Here is a 13,220-nt window from a genome sequence, read left to right as displayed (position 1 = left end):
AAAGTGATTTAATCACCGGGCCTTGGTGTTCTCATCTGTAAAATGGGCACTTAGAAAAATTGATTGTTCGTTACAGAGTAAGAGAGACACAGTATATTCAGTGCATGATCATTAATTTCTAGTTAAATCTGGGCATTCACAGGAAAAGAACTTCAGATTATAAATGACAAGTGACAAAAAAAAGCACTATTGTCCATAAGTACTACAACTTAAAAGTGGGGAGAAATCAGTGAGAACTTGTGTTGTCAATGGGGCTGGTACTGGAAGCAGGCCAGGAGGGCTGAGTAGGATACTTCTGGAAAAAAACTAAGACCAGCATTTGAGGAAAGGACAGGAGAGTGCAAAGGCATGAAAACTCCAAGGGAACAGACATACTCTAGAAAAAGAAAGAAGTTCATTTGCCTAAGAGTAAATGGTTTACAAGATGACATAGTGATAGAATAACAAAAAGAAACCCAAGGGTGAAAATCAGACATCGTATAGGTGACAGTCACTCCCTGGAGCCGCAGAGCTAGAAACTGATGATAGTAAAGATAATGCCTGTCAATCAGATAGAAATGATTGGGATAAAACTGGAGGGAGGACATGCAGGCAGGAGGCCGGGCGGACACTCTTTCAATAGGACCTTTGATATCTGCTTATCTTTAAGAGTGAGGCACAAAAAGTTGCTTGGAAATTCTGTACATGGAGATGCAACTGGTTGCCTGGTGGGCTTCATGGGAGGCGATGAGATGTGGGTGTGTTTCACCAAATCAACCTCAAACACAGCTCCATGTCAGTTCGAATCCCAGCACCAGTACCTAACTTCCACTGGCCCTTCTGACCCCAGAAGCACCCACGGGCTTGACCAGATGAAGCCAACTGACCCAGGTCAGTTTGAAGTGGCAACGGTGAGCTATCTCAACATGCCCTAGATGGCTGGGACATTGACCTGAGCTATTCTTCTCCCATGGTACTGGTAAATCTGTGTCCTTTAGAGGACTCGGGTAGAATGAGAATTTTTAGGTTGAGTGGAAGTTCAACTAGAATAAGTGCAGGGCAGAAGCTTCAAGGAAGACAAGCAACTATTAAAGGCGGGGACAAAGAAAGGAGAGGAGGCTTCTGGTGAAATGGGACAGATGGAGAACATGCATTGTCTCTAGTCCCTTCAAAACCTCACTAAAAAGACAATGAAGGAATGTGCAGGTATAAGCCCCCAAAGACAAAGAGACAGGAGAGAAAATCACAGCAGACAAGATATGCCAACAAAACTTAGCATATTCAAAGCAGAGGAGAAGTAGGGCTAGACTTAGAAAGAGTCAGAACTAAAGCCCAGTCATGAATTTGGTGAGGCATCCTGAGAAGCAAACCAATTCAAACGTACAGAACCCAGAGAAGGCTTAGGAATTCCAGGCAACAAGGTGAAAAGTAGGGCTGAAGAATGGGAGGACTCTCTCTCCCTTCCCGAGCTGCCCCTTCCCCTTCTCTGCAGAAGTCTGGGAGTTTACTCAGGACAAATTAAACCAAAGAGAATCTGGACTCTTGGACATAGCTGGCCACAGGTATGAGACGCAGGGGTGAAAACAGGGAAATTGACTCAAATGATGCAATATCCCTTCTCTCATTTCTTTTCTCCCATTGGCTCCCCTGAAGTACATCATGCTTAAGGACGGACAGATATTGAAAATTGGGGGTACTCAGTATAATAGATCCATATCTAATCACCTTCTGTGAGGTCCAGCAGTCAACCAGCAGTTTTCTTTTATTATTTTATTTATTTATTTATTTATTTATTTATTTATTTATTTTTGAGACAGTTTCGCTCTTGTTTCCCAGGCTGGAGGGCAATAGCACAATCTCGGCTCACTGCAAACTTTGCCTCCCAGGTTCAAGCGATTCTCCTGCCTCAGCCTCAGAGTAGCTGGGATTACGGGCGCCCGCCTAATATTTCACCCGGCTAATTTTTGTACTTTTAGCAGAGACGGGGTTGCATCATGTTGGCCAGACTGGTCTCGAATCTCCTGACTAAGGTGATCCACCTGCCTCAGCCTCCCAAAGTGCTGGGATTATAGGCGTGAGCCACCACACCTAGCCAATCAGCAACTTTCTATGCTGACTTAAAAATAAGCAGACATCCAAAGATCATCAGCATCACAAGGCTTTTGAGAAAATCCTTACACATAAAATGTAGACACTAAAAGAAATAAAGAGGCAAAAGAGAGCAAACAAAAACCATAAAGGAAACACATCTGCCACAGTTAATATCTTCAGAGGGATAATGTATCCACAAAACAAGAACCGTAAACATGGAGAAAACGAGAAGGAATTCTTAAAAACTGTTTAAACAATAACAGAAATTTAAACTTTAGTAGAAGGGCTACAAGGCAAAGTTGAAGATCAAGATACAAAGAATGGAAAAGAGAAGAAAATGGAAATGATTTTATTACATCACAGGACAACTATAGTACGAAGCCGAAGTTTTTTCAGTAGTTTTCAATGTCATTTTCCTACCATATTATTTCCAAAATGAGAGAAAAATAGCTACTCTTGGCCACGCTGAAGGCTACTCTGAAACATTTCATTAATGTGGCTCCTATTTATACATTTAACAATTCTCTTTTTTTCGTCTTAAAGTAGGACAACTGAGATGTTACCTAGGAAAGGACTAATCAGACAGCGAATACCCACAAAGAGAAAACATTTCAATGTTTCCTTTTAATATCTTTATTCTATTAGAAAATAAACTCTTCAGGGGTTCGTGGGGGGAAAAAAGACAACTGGAAGATCAATCCATGAAGCCCAGAAGGAGTTCTAGAAGAATAAAAAAAGAAAAAGGAGAAAATGATATTCCCGAAGAATATTTTCAGAGCTGAAAACCATAGATTTCCAGATTTAAAGGACCCATCAAGAGCCCAGCACAACAAATGAAAAGGATACACATGGAGGCACATCCATGAAATTTTAGAACCCTGGAGATAAAGAGGTAAAGAAACAACAGGTCACATTCAAGGGCTTAAAATAATCAGGAAGACTTTGGATTTCTCCAAAGCAATACTGGACACTAGGAAATAATGAAATAATGCCCGGAAAATTTTGAGGGAGAATTATTTCCTACCTAGAATACTCAACCAAAATAACAATCAAAGTGAGAGTAGAGTGAAACCATTTTCTGAAATGCAAAATCTCAAAACAATTTATCTCCCAAGTTCCCTTTCTCAAGAAACTACTGGGGAGTGGTGTAAATTAACAATTGTGAAGCCAGGGGGCCAGGATGGGGGATCCAACAGAGGGGAGAAGGAGAGGGAACTCACAAGGTGGTGATGAGAACAGCTAGACGATCCACACTGGAGCAGGGACAGAAGGCTCCAGGAAGGAGGTTTCCAAGAAGAAAACAGGGTAACAGATTTAATTATCTGATGTGTTCAATGATATTGAAAGGAGTTTACAAGTTCTATCAGAATATGCGGATATATTATTGACAGGTACAGGAAGAATAAGATGTACAATGACTGAAATTTTAGTTACGCACACTGTAAGTCTATGGTGAGTGCTGATTCAAACAAAATTTTGATGTAACTATTTTGGAAGAATGAGAAAAGGGAAAGGCATGTGTATGTGTATGTATGTGGGTGTGTGCATGTGTGTGCATATGTGTTTGGGTATGTGTACATGTGTCTGGCTGTGCATGTGTGTGCACATATGTTTGGGTATATGCACATGTGTGCACGTGTCTAGCTGTGCATGTGTGTGCACATATGTTTGGGTATATGCACATGTGTGCACACATCTGGCTATGTGCATGTGAGAATGTGTGGTGGGTTTTTTTGGGGTTTTTTTTGAGACAGGGTCTTGCTCTGTTGCCCAGCTGTAGTGCAGTGGTGCAGTCAGAGCTCACTGTAGCCTCAACTCCTGGGCTCAAGCAATCCTCCNTGCATGTGGGTGAAGATGTGTTTGGGTATATGCACATGTGTGCACGTGTCTAGCTGTGCATGTGTGTGCACATATGTTTGGGTATATGCACATGTGTGCACACATCTGGCTATGTGCATGTGAGAATGTGTGGTGGGTTTTTTTGGGGTTTTTTTTGAGACAGGGTCTTGCTCTGTTGCCCAGCTGTAGTGCAGTGGTGCAGTCAGAGCTCACTGTAGCCTCAACTCCTGGGCTCAAGCAATCCTCCCGCTTCAGCCTCCTGAGTAGCTAGGACTATAGGAACATGCCACCATGCCCAGATAACTTATTTTGGTAAGGACGGAGGTCTTGCTAGGTTGCCCAGGCTGGTGTCAAACTTCTGGGCTCAAGCAATTCTACTGCCTCGGCCTCCCAAAGCACTTGGATTACAGGAGTGAGCCACTGCACCGGCTAACAGTGTGTTCTTGGAGTAGAAGGAAAGAGGTATAAGAAAGCTAAATTCTCATATTCCACAGTAAGAATGAAAAGATGGCCTAGACACAAACAATAAATGGCAACACCAGCTGTTACTTGGGAATAAAGAGGTAATTCCAGAGAAGAAAAAAAGGGAAGAACTTAAAAATGGTTTTAAATTTTGTCAATTTAAAAATGGTTGTCTCTAGGAAGAAGGAATTGGGGTAGAAATAGGTTTTCATTTTCATTTTAAAGTTTATAATTTAACTTTTTAGACTGTGTGCATATTTATATTTTTTGAAAAAAGGATGGTTACATTTTAAAAATAAACGAAAGGCCGGCAAGAGTAGAATGACAGATATTATTATGGAAGCTCAGTAGAAGAGCAGCTGAAGCTCATGGTAGACTGCAGCCCGATAGCAAAGGAAGGACACCTGTAAAGAATTGTCTAATTTCATCCTGCCAACAACCCTGTCTTCTAGATACTTCTCTCCCTACTTTTATCCCATATGAAGAAACTAAGAAAGTAAGGTTTGGAAAGGTTGGACCTGTCTGAAGACACACAGCTAGTGCCTGGTCTGGAATTAAAAGCCCATCTCCAAAGAATCTCTTCCAGGAGAAGTAGTGTTAAGAAATTTAAACTGGCACAGCTGAGCACAGTGGCTCACACCTGTAATCCCAGCCCTTTGGGAGGCCGGGGCAGGCAGATCACTTGAGGTCAGGAGTTCGACATCGCCCTGGCCAACGTGGTGAAACCCCATCTGTACTAAAAATACAAAACATAGCTGAGCGTAGTGGCACACCTGTAATCCCAGCTACTCGGGAGACTGAGGCAGGAGAACCACTTGAGCCCAGGAGGCGGAGATTGCAGTGAGCTGAGATTGCAAAATTGCATTCCAGTCTGGGCAACAGGGTGAGACGCCATCTCAAAAAAAAAAAAAAAAAGTTTAAACTAGCAGAATGTAAAATTCTCAGACATCCTCATTTTCAGAGTTATAAATCTGTATTATCATTACTTTCTGGTGCCTTTCTAGTAGTGACAAGACATTTCCTGATTTTACAGAAAGCTAAGGCATTCCTTTAAAGTTCTAAAGGACAGCACTAGAGACTCGGCCTAAAGAGACTAAGCCTGCATTCACACAAAAAGTGAGACGCGCTCCTGAGCACGGCAGGGTTTTCATCATGCTGGGAGCCAAGAAAGTCCTGCAATTATTTCGAGAGCGGGTTCTACCTATTCTCCCAGAACCACATGAGAAAGCTTGTAAGGTCCCTATTACAGAGCTTGTATGTTACAACATGTATCCCAAGTGAGCACATAAAAAATATCAAAACTTCAGTTTATAGCTAATTTATTCACTTCAACTATGTGTATATATATTTTATAATGCAAATAATATATACTGTGGTTCATGCATACATAAACCACATATAAGCATATAAAAACATGTCCATGTTCTTATAAATCAGTAAGGACATACGTTGTATACATATATATGTGTGTATTTATTTACTGAAAGAGAGAGTATGAATGGAAGAATAAGAAAACCAGTATTTCTTTCCTATATACTATGTGCCAGGAAATTTTCTTCCAACAGCTCAATGACAAAAGTATTATTGTCTTGGTTTTGCAGATGAAGGGAGGGGGCATGGGATGTAAAAGCATTCTTTGTCTTCACATCTTTGTTCCTTTTTTTTTTTTTTTTTTTTGAGATGGGATCTCGCTCTGTCACCCAGGCTGGAGTGCAGTGGCGCGATATTGGCTCACCGCAACCTCCACCTCCCGGGTTCAAGCGATTCTCCTGCCTCAGCCTCCCGAGTAGCTGGGATTACAGGCATGCGCCACCATGCCCGGCTAATTTTGTATTTTCAGTAGAGATGGGGTTTCTCCATGTTGGTCAGACTGGTCTTGAACTCCCGACCTCAGGTGATCCGCCCGCCTCAGCCTCCAAAAGTGCTGGGATTATAGGTGTGAACCACTGCGCCTGGCCATCTTTGTTATTTTCTTTAGCAACACAAACCCCAAACATTTTAAGTAATAATCAATAGCTGCTGTCAGGACTACTTTGTGCAGAGATTTTTCTTGCTTTCCATTTGTAACTTTACTTCATCACAGTCCTAAAACTCAGGTAACGTGGTTCTCATTTTACACATTAGGAAATTGAGGCCAGGTGACTTGTCCAAGGTCACACATTTGGAACAATTTTAGAATGTCCAATGATGGCCCTTAGTGTGCTTTACTGAAAGCAAAGATTCATTGGAAAGATTAATCCCTTTTCTTTGAGAAAAGGATGCATTTTTTTAAGTTGCTTTTTAAAAATGGTGTTCACTTGTCCAGCCATGCTCAAAACTTTGGGTTAGGAAAAGGATTGCCTTGGGTCCTCTCATCATGGTGCTTTGCCAAAAGGGGAGCTGCCATAGAAAGTTGCTGATTGGCCAGGTGTGGTGGCTCATGCCTGTAATCCCAGCACTTTGGGAGGCTGAGGCAGGTGGATCACCTTAGTCAGGAGATTCGAGACCAGCCTGGCCAACATGATGCAACCCCATCTCTGCTAAAAGTACAAAAATTAGCCAGGCGAGGTGGCGGGAGCCTGTAATCCCAGCTACTCGGAGGCTGAGGCAGGAGAATCGCTTGAACCTGGGAGGCGAAGTTTGCAGTGAGCCGAGATCGTGCCATTGCCCTCCAGCCTGGGACACATTTTGTAGCCTCATCTAAAAAGAAACATTTCTAGCCAGACAAAGAAACCCGAGAGCGGGCCGGGTGCGGTGGCTCCCACCTATAATCCCAGCACTTTGGGAGGAGGAGGCGAGTGGATTACCTGAGGTCAGAAGTTCGAAACCAGCCCAGCCAACATGGTGAAACCCTGTCTCTACTAAAAATACAAGTTAGCCGGGTGTGGTAGCAGGCGCCTGTAATCCTCACTACTCGGGAGGCTGAGGCGCAAGAGTCGCTTGACCCCGGGAGGTGGAGGTTGCAGTGAGCTGAGAATGCGCCACTGCACTCCAGCCTGGGCGACAGAGTGAGACTTTGTCTCAATTAAAAAACAAACAAACAAACAGAAAACCGAGAGCATTCTAAGAATGTGGCCTGCAGACCCGTCCCCTGCGTGGAGGTGAGCAGGCAGACAGGCGCGGGACAGATGGGCGGCCAGTGTTAGCTCCTCCACCTGCACCCTCAGCACTGTGGGCCCTTCCCTGGGGATGAGAGCAGGAGCCTTCTGACTCCAGCCCATTCCGAGGAAAACATTCTTGCCCTGGCCCCTCCTTAGAGTGACCCCTCCCCTCCTCTTCCCTCCTTAGAATAGAACATCCAAAGGTTTGCCCACAGGTAAAAAATGGATTTCTTTTAAAAGGCTTCGCGGGGCGCGGTGGCTCACGCCTGTAATCCCAGCACTTTGGGAGGCCGAGGCAGTCAGATCACGAGGTCAAGAGATCAAGACCATCCTGGCTAACACGGTGAAACCCCGACTCTACTAAAAATACCAAACATTAGCCGGGCATGGTGGTGGGCACCTGTAGTCCCAGCTACTCGGGAGACTGAGGCAGGAGAATGGCGTGAACCCGGGAGGCAGAGCTTGCAGTGAGCGGAGATCACGCCACCGCACTCCAGCCTGGGCAACTTGAGCAAGACTCCGTCTCAAAATAAATAAATGAAAATAAATAAATACATACATACATAGCTCTCAGACTAGAAGGGTTAAGCATCCAACTAAAATCAGGGTCCGAATGATTTCCCTACTCCTCTCTGAGGTCCCTTCACTCCACCTTTTACCAATCATGCAATGAGGCACCTCTGTCTAAATGAAGCCTCCATCTGTCAACAACAGCGCTGAGTCCCAAAATGGGCTGGGACTCACTTCCTTAGGTAACACTTGGCTCTAGGTGCTCCTGGGTGCTGCACACTTGTCATTTTGCTAAGAAAAATAAAACCACAGCTTCCCTGTACTGCCCACTCCTCAGACCCAACTCCTTCCCACTGCCCAGTCCATTCACAGACAGGCATCAGTACCCATTTCTTCACACCACCCAGCAGCACACATCGGGGTTCAACCCCCGTGCGCACATATATGGCCACCGAGGCCCACGAGGTGCTGAGAACACAGTGCTCTTGGGTTCCCAGTCGCAACATCCAGTTAGATCAAAACCAGCAGGAATCACAGAGAGGGCCTTACAGGTCCCTTCAAGTTAGGAGATAATCAACTTCTCATTATCATTGGACTTCACCAACATCAAAAATTATTCTCAAACTTGGGCTTTGCAAAGTGTTCATAATCTGTCTGCTATAGTGGTAAAAGCATGCACTTTTCAATAAGACCACCAGGGGCCTGATTCATGGTTATGCTGCTTTCAAGCTGTGTGACCGTGGGCAAGTTACCTAACCTCTCTGAACCTCCATTTCCTCTTTTATAAAATGGAGATACTAAGAACCACCTTACACGGCTATAGTGAGGACTAAATTAACATGTAGGGGAGTTGGCATAAACTAGATGTTAATAAGTTCCAGTTTCCTCTCTAAAATTGGAATTAACTGCCCATAATTCTAATTTCTAGATGTTAACCAGAGACTTAATTTTAAGTCTTAATCTTAATTTTATTCACTCTCACAGAACAGTTTCTCCAATGGAATTAATTAAACTTCTGGCTTCCTTAGGAGTACACCTATTGAAACGTGCCTCTCTGAGTAGATATTATATCATTTAGTCGCTTATGCCCTCTTCTGCTAGCTTCCCAACTAAACTTGAAGGGCTTTGACAGCAGAGACTATTCCAGTCACCTCTTTACTTCCCATGGTGCCCGGGACACTGCAGGTCCCCAGAAAACACCCCCTAAAAAGGAGAGTAGAAGAGGAAAAGGAAGACCACATGCTTAAGGTTACAGAGAGAAAGAAACAGACTGAGGTCCTGTCTGAAAGCATTTGGATTAGCATTTAAAGCCCCAGGTGTACCAAATAAACACACCTGAGGCTTTAATTTAGGCCCCCGGGATGCCACCGCTGTTAGAATTCCAGAAAACTAATTAACTAATTCCCACTGCCCCAGGTGTTACCTGAACTTACTTTGTTGTTTTCTGCTCCAAACAAAGCCGGAGGGGCCAGAGGAGAGCCCTTCCTATGGGCATCAAAGTACAAGATGTGCGCTTTGATTCCTTCTTCATGAACACACTGCTGCTCGGCCGCCCCGGGCCGCCCCGTGTCTGTTCTCTCTTCAGTTTACACTTAAGCCAAAATCAACTGCTCTCTCTTCTGCCCTCCCCCAGCACTTTGCTCATACTGCACCTTCACTGGGCTCTGGGTTTGTTCTCCCTGAGGCCACAGGGAGTGTATCAGTGTCTACACCTCCCCCAGGGACTGAGTTGCTAAATGCAGCAAGGAAGCTCACCCAATACTCCTCTTCCCCTTGTTCCCCTCAGAGCCCAGAACAGTTTCTTACAGGAGAGTGGATCTGAATGGCATTGACTCTGCCGATGATCCCACGCTGCAGATCCTGCTCCACCACCACCCAGGCCACCCCAGGCTCCAAGAGCAGCTGCAGCTGCAGGCCTTCAGGGTCTCAGGGCTCAAGTACAGATAGCCAGGTCTGTCCCAAGCCACACATGGACAGCTTTTGGCCTGTTCTATGCCTGCCCTGTGAGAAGCAAAGAACTTTCCTCTTCCAGAATCATGATTTTGCCTTAAACAAAGGTAAATGCTTACATAATCTAAATTGGATCCTTAGCAGAAATATTTCATTACCACTTAGAGCGAAGGGTGAAACTGAACTAGACACAGTTCCTGCCCTGAAGAACCTCACAGAAACACAGGAACTGCAGGTCAGCAGTGTAATGCAAAATAGAAGAGATGCAGGCAAGAAGGCCTGGAGGGAAACAGAAAAGGGAATGGAAAATTCTATAAGGTCAGTCTTGGCGGGCCTCATGGAAGGCTCAGTCGTCAAAGTTGAGTACAGGTTTGCTGTCTGAAAAGAAGGGGCGAAGGTATACAAGGCATCGGCTTGACCCAAGGGTGAGACACCTATTGTGTGCCTGGGCAACACAGGTCCTTCCAGCATGAGGTGTATGCAGGGACAGGGGGTAGGAGGGCAACGAGGGGCCCGTTCAGCCTAAGCCCTGCTAAGGTGTTTGAAATTAACCATGTCAAGTCACCAAAGGAGTTAAGCAGGGCTGATGAGGCTGTGTTTGAGAGATTCCTACAGCTTCCTAAGGAAGGCATCTAGGAGGATACTGCAATAGACCAAGACTCAAAGAGAACTAAAGACTGCATCTGTGCAGGATGAGCAGCACGAGGAGTCTAGCTGACCTCAGGCTTTGGAAAGAGTCGGAGGCAGTGGTGGTGTCACTGTCATGGAGAAGAGTAGGCATGGGGGTCTGAAGAGAGAGCTGCAAGGTCAGGATGCCAAGTGTTCCGATCCCCATGGCCTCCCCTCGCTTGCCATCCACTCATTCACAGATGCCCACAGAGCCCGCCTGTGCACAAAGCCTCAAGCGGTGTGATACCCTCTCCTCCAGAAGGATCCATGGCAGAGAAGGAAGGGTCATGGTCTAGAGTCAAGTCTACAAGAGTGAAACCCCAACCCTGGCTTCCTGCCCGGCCTCCCTTTCCCTTCCCTTTCTGCCTCGCTGCCTCCATTCTGAATCACATCCAAAATACACCATGTACCCTCCAACCTGGGGTTCCATCTCCTTCTGGGAGATGGCCCTCTCCTAGAAGCCCTGCCAACCTGGCCCTTCAGGGCCACTACCCTGGCCAGCCACAGGGACATGACCCCACCCAAATCTCACCAGAACACCCCAAATTCCAGAAACCACTGACCCATGCTCCCTCCTTTTCCAACTTCCCTACAACCACATTCTAACTGGAAGAATTCCCCAGCCAACGCACAAGCATGGTGACTTACTTCTGGTGTGTCCAAAGTTTGAGAAAACAAGACTAGAAAAAAGCAACACTCTCAGGACTGCGCCCTCAACCTGTCTCATTTTCAACAGCCAAGGAAGGATGGGAATGGGGTGAATGGGGTGCTCCAGTAATGTGGTCATAGTCAGCCCCCAATATATGACACGGCAATAAACGCATTGAGACGGCAGGATGGTCTCCTATAAAGTCTTTGCCGGCCCTCCTAGCAGGAAACAAGGCATCATTGTCATGTAGATTTCTCCGATTTTCCCTAGAGGAACTCGTAAACTCCACAGGTGTTATTGAAGGGAGAAAAGCTGGGCTGAGAGGCGACTGGTGTCTAATCTGCTTGTCTCTCCAACTCAGACTGCCTGACCCACAGCCACAGCTCAGCCCCGAGCTGCTCTGACATCTGTGCACAGAATGTCAGAGAGTGTTTCTTTGAAGAACATCTTTAAGTGCTCTCAAATGGAACTACAAAGCTATCAGCTATGTCCCCTCCAACTGCAGTAAGAACTGAATGGAAGAGAAGGACTTTCAGAATAAAGCCAGGGAAGTAGAAACCACTGAAAACCTTCTCTCTAGAACCAACCAGGCAGGGCCCAAGAAGTGTTTCGAATCTCATTCATAAGAACACAAACTAATTATCTGCAACCCCTTTGGATATCATTTCAAACAATAAAAATAAGGACACCCATTCACTCAGTGGACTTGCCTCAGTTTACTGCTCCCCTGAACCTTATTAGAGGCCCATGCTTTGCCATTATTCTGCTGAACACAGGCCAGAGCTGTCTTCGTAACAAGTCAACACAAACCTCTCCAACCCCCAAAAGCAGGTGCTCGCTTGCAAAGTCAAATAAACCATACCTTACAAAAAGCTGGTCATTTCAGGCACTCCACAGACCAACCAGCCAAGAGCAGGCTAAGCCCAGCAGAGGTGGAAAGTGTGCAGGGCCTCCTGCCTCCCAGCCTGTGCCTTTGATCTGCGCCTGGGGATGGAGGAGGATGCGTGGGGCGTGTAATGCCCTACTGTGCAGAGCCAGGCTCGGGTCTGCCTGACACCACGGCTCCCTGGACCCTGCTCGGCAGGGAGAGGCAGCCAAGCCAGCCAGGGAAAAGGTTTCAGAGCTGGTATCTGCTCCCAGAGCTACAACAACAACCAAAAAAAAAAAAAAAAAAAAAATCAGCAGTAGCCCTTCCAACTGGAGCTTCATCTGCCCAGTGCCTGCCGGGTCAGATGGCAAATGCCACCGTTTTCGTGTCTTCTTAGCCCTGAAGTGTTTTGCTGGGTCACAGTGCTCTCCACACAGGTACATACCAATCTGTCTAACCACCAGCAGTTAAACTGATTCTTTTTAAACTACATGGAAGTTTGTGTACTTGGAGTGGAGCCACAGTACGCTGTGCAGAGAACAAAGGGTCAGGAGAAGAACACAGGCTTTGCCGTGGAAGACAATCAGCTGGCAGCCTGGCTTGCCTCCGAAGGATTACAGGTAGCACGGACCTAAGGCACATAAGCAAGCACGTGTCCCTTCAAATAACTCTGCTGTGAATACCATGGAATACCCCAACAACAAAAACTCCCTGGAGAGTCCCAGGATGCACATTCTTACACTTCTCTCATTTAAACCATTTCTACCACTATAGAAATCTTCAAGAAAACAGTAGCTATTGGCTGGGCACAATGGTTCATACCTGTAATCCCAGCACTGTGGTAGGCCGAGGTGGGAGGACTGCTTGAGCCCAGGAGTGGGAAACCAGCCTGGGCAACATAATGAGACCACATCTCTACAAAAAATAAAAATTAACTGGGTGTGGTGGTGCACACCTGAAGTACTGGCTACTTAGGAGGTTGAGGTAGGAGGATCGTTTCAGCCCAGAAGGCAGAGGCTGCAGTGAGCTGTGATCACACCACTGCACTCCAGCATGGATGACAAAGTGAGACCCTCTGAGAAGAGGAGAGGAGAGGAGGGAAGGGGAGGGGAGGGGAGGGGAG

The 13,220-nt window shown here is 45.9% G+C and overlaps 1 protein-coding gene across 1 annotated transcript in view; it reads right to left on the bottom strand.

The window, feature by feature from the left end:
• Positions 1 to 12,184, bottom strand: part of GREB1 (growth regulating estrogen receptor binding 1) — a 107,777-nt gene extending 95,593 nt beyond the window's left edge. The window contains exon 1 of the mRNA XM_017854034.1: positions 12,092 to 12,184. The gene's annotated coding sequence lies outside the window, so the exon portion shown is untranslated. The remainder of the gene's footprint in view (positions 1 to 12,091) is intronic.
• Positions 12,185 to 13,220: the final 1,036 nt, after the last annotated feature.

Source organism: Rhinopithecus bieti, unplaced genomic scaffold (genome assembly GCF_001698545.2).
Source record: "Rhinopithecus bieti isolate Rb0 unplaced genomic scaffold, ASM169854v2 scaffold_1530, whole genome shotgun sequence".
Classification (NCBI taxonomy): Eukaryota; Metazoa; Chordata; class Mammalia; order Primates; family Cercopithecidae; genus Rhinopithecus; species Rhinopithecus bieti.
This window is presented reverse-complemented; position numbering and strand designations above follow the sequence as displayed.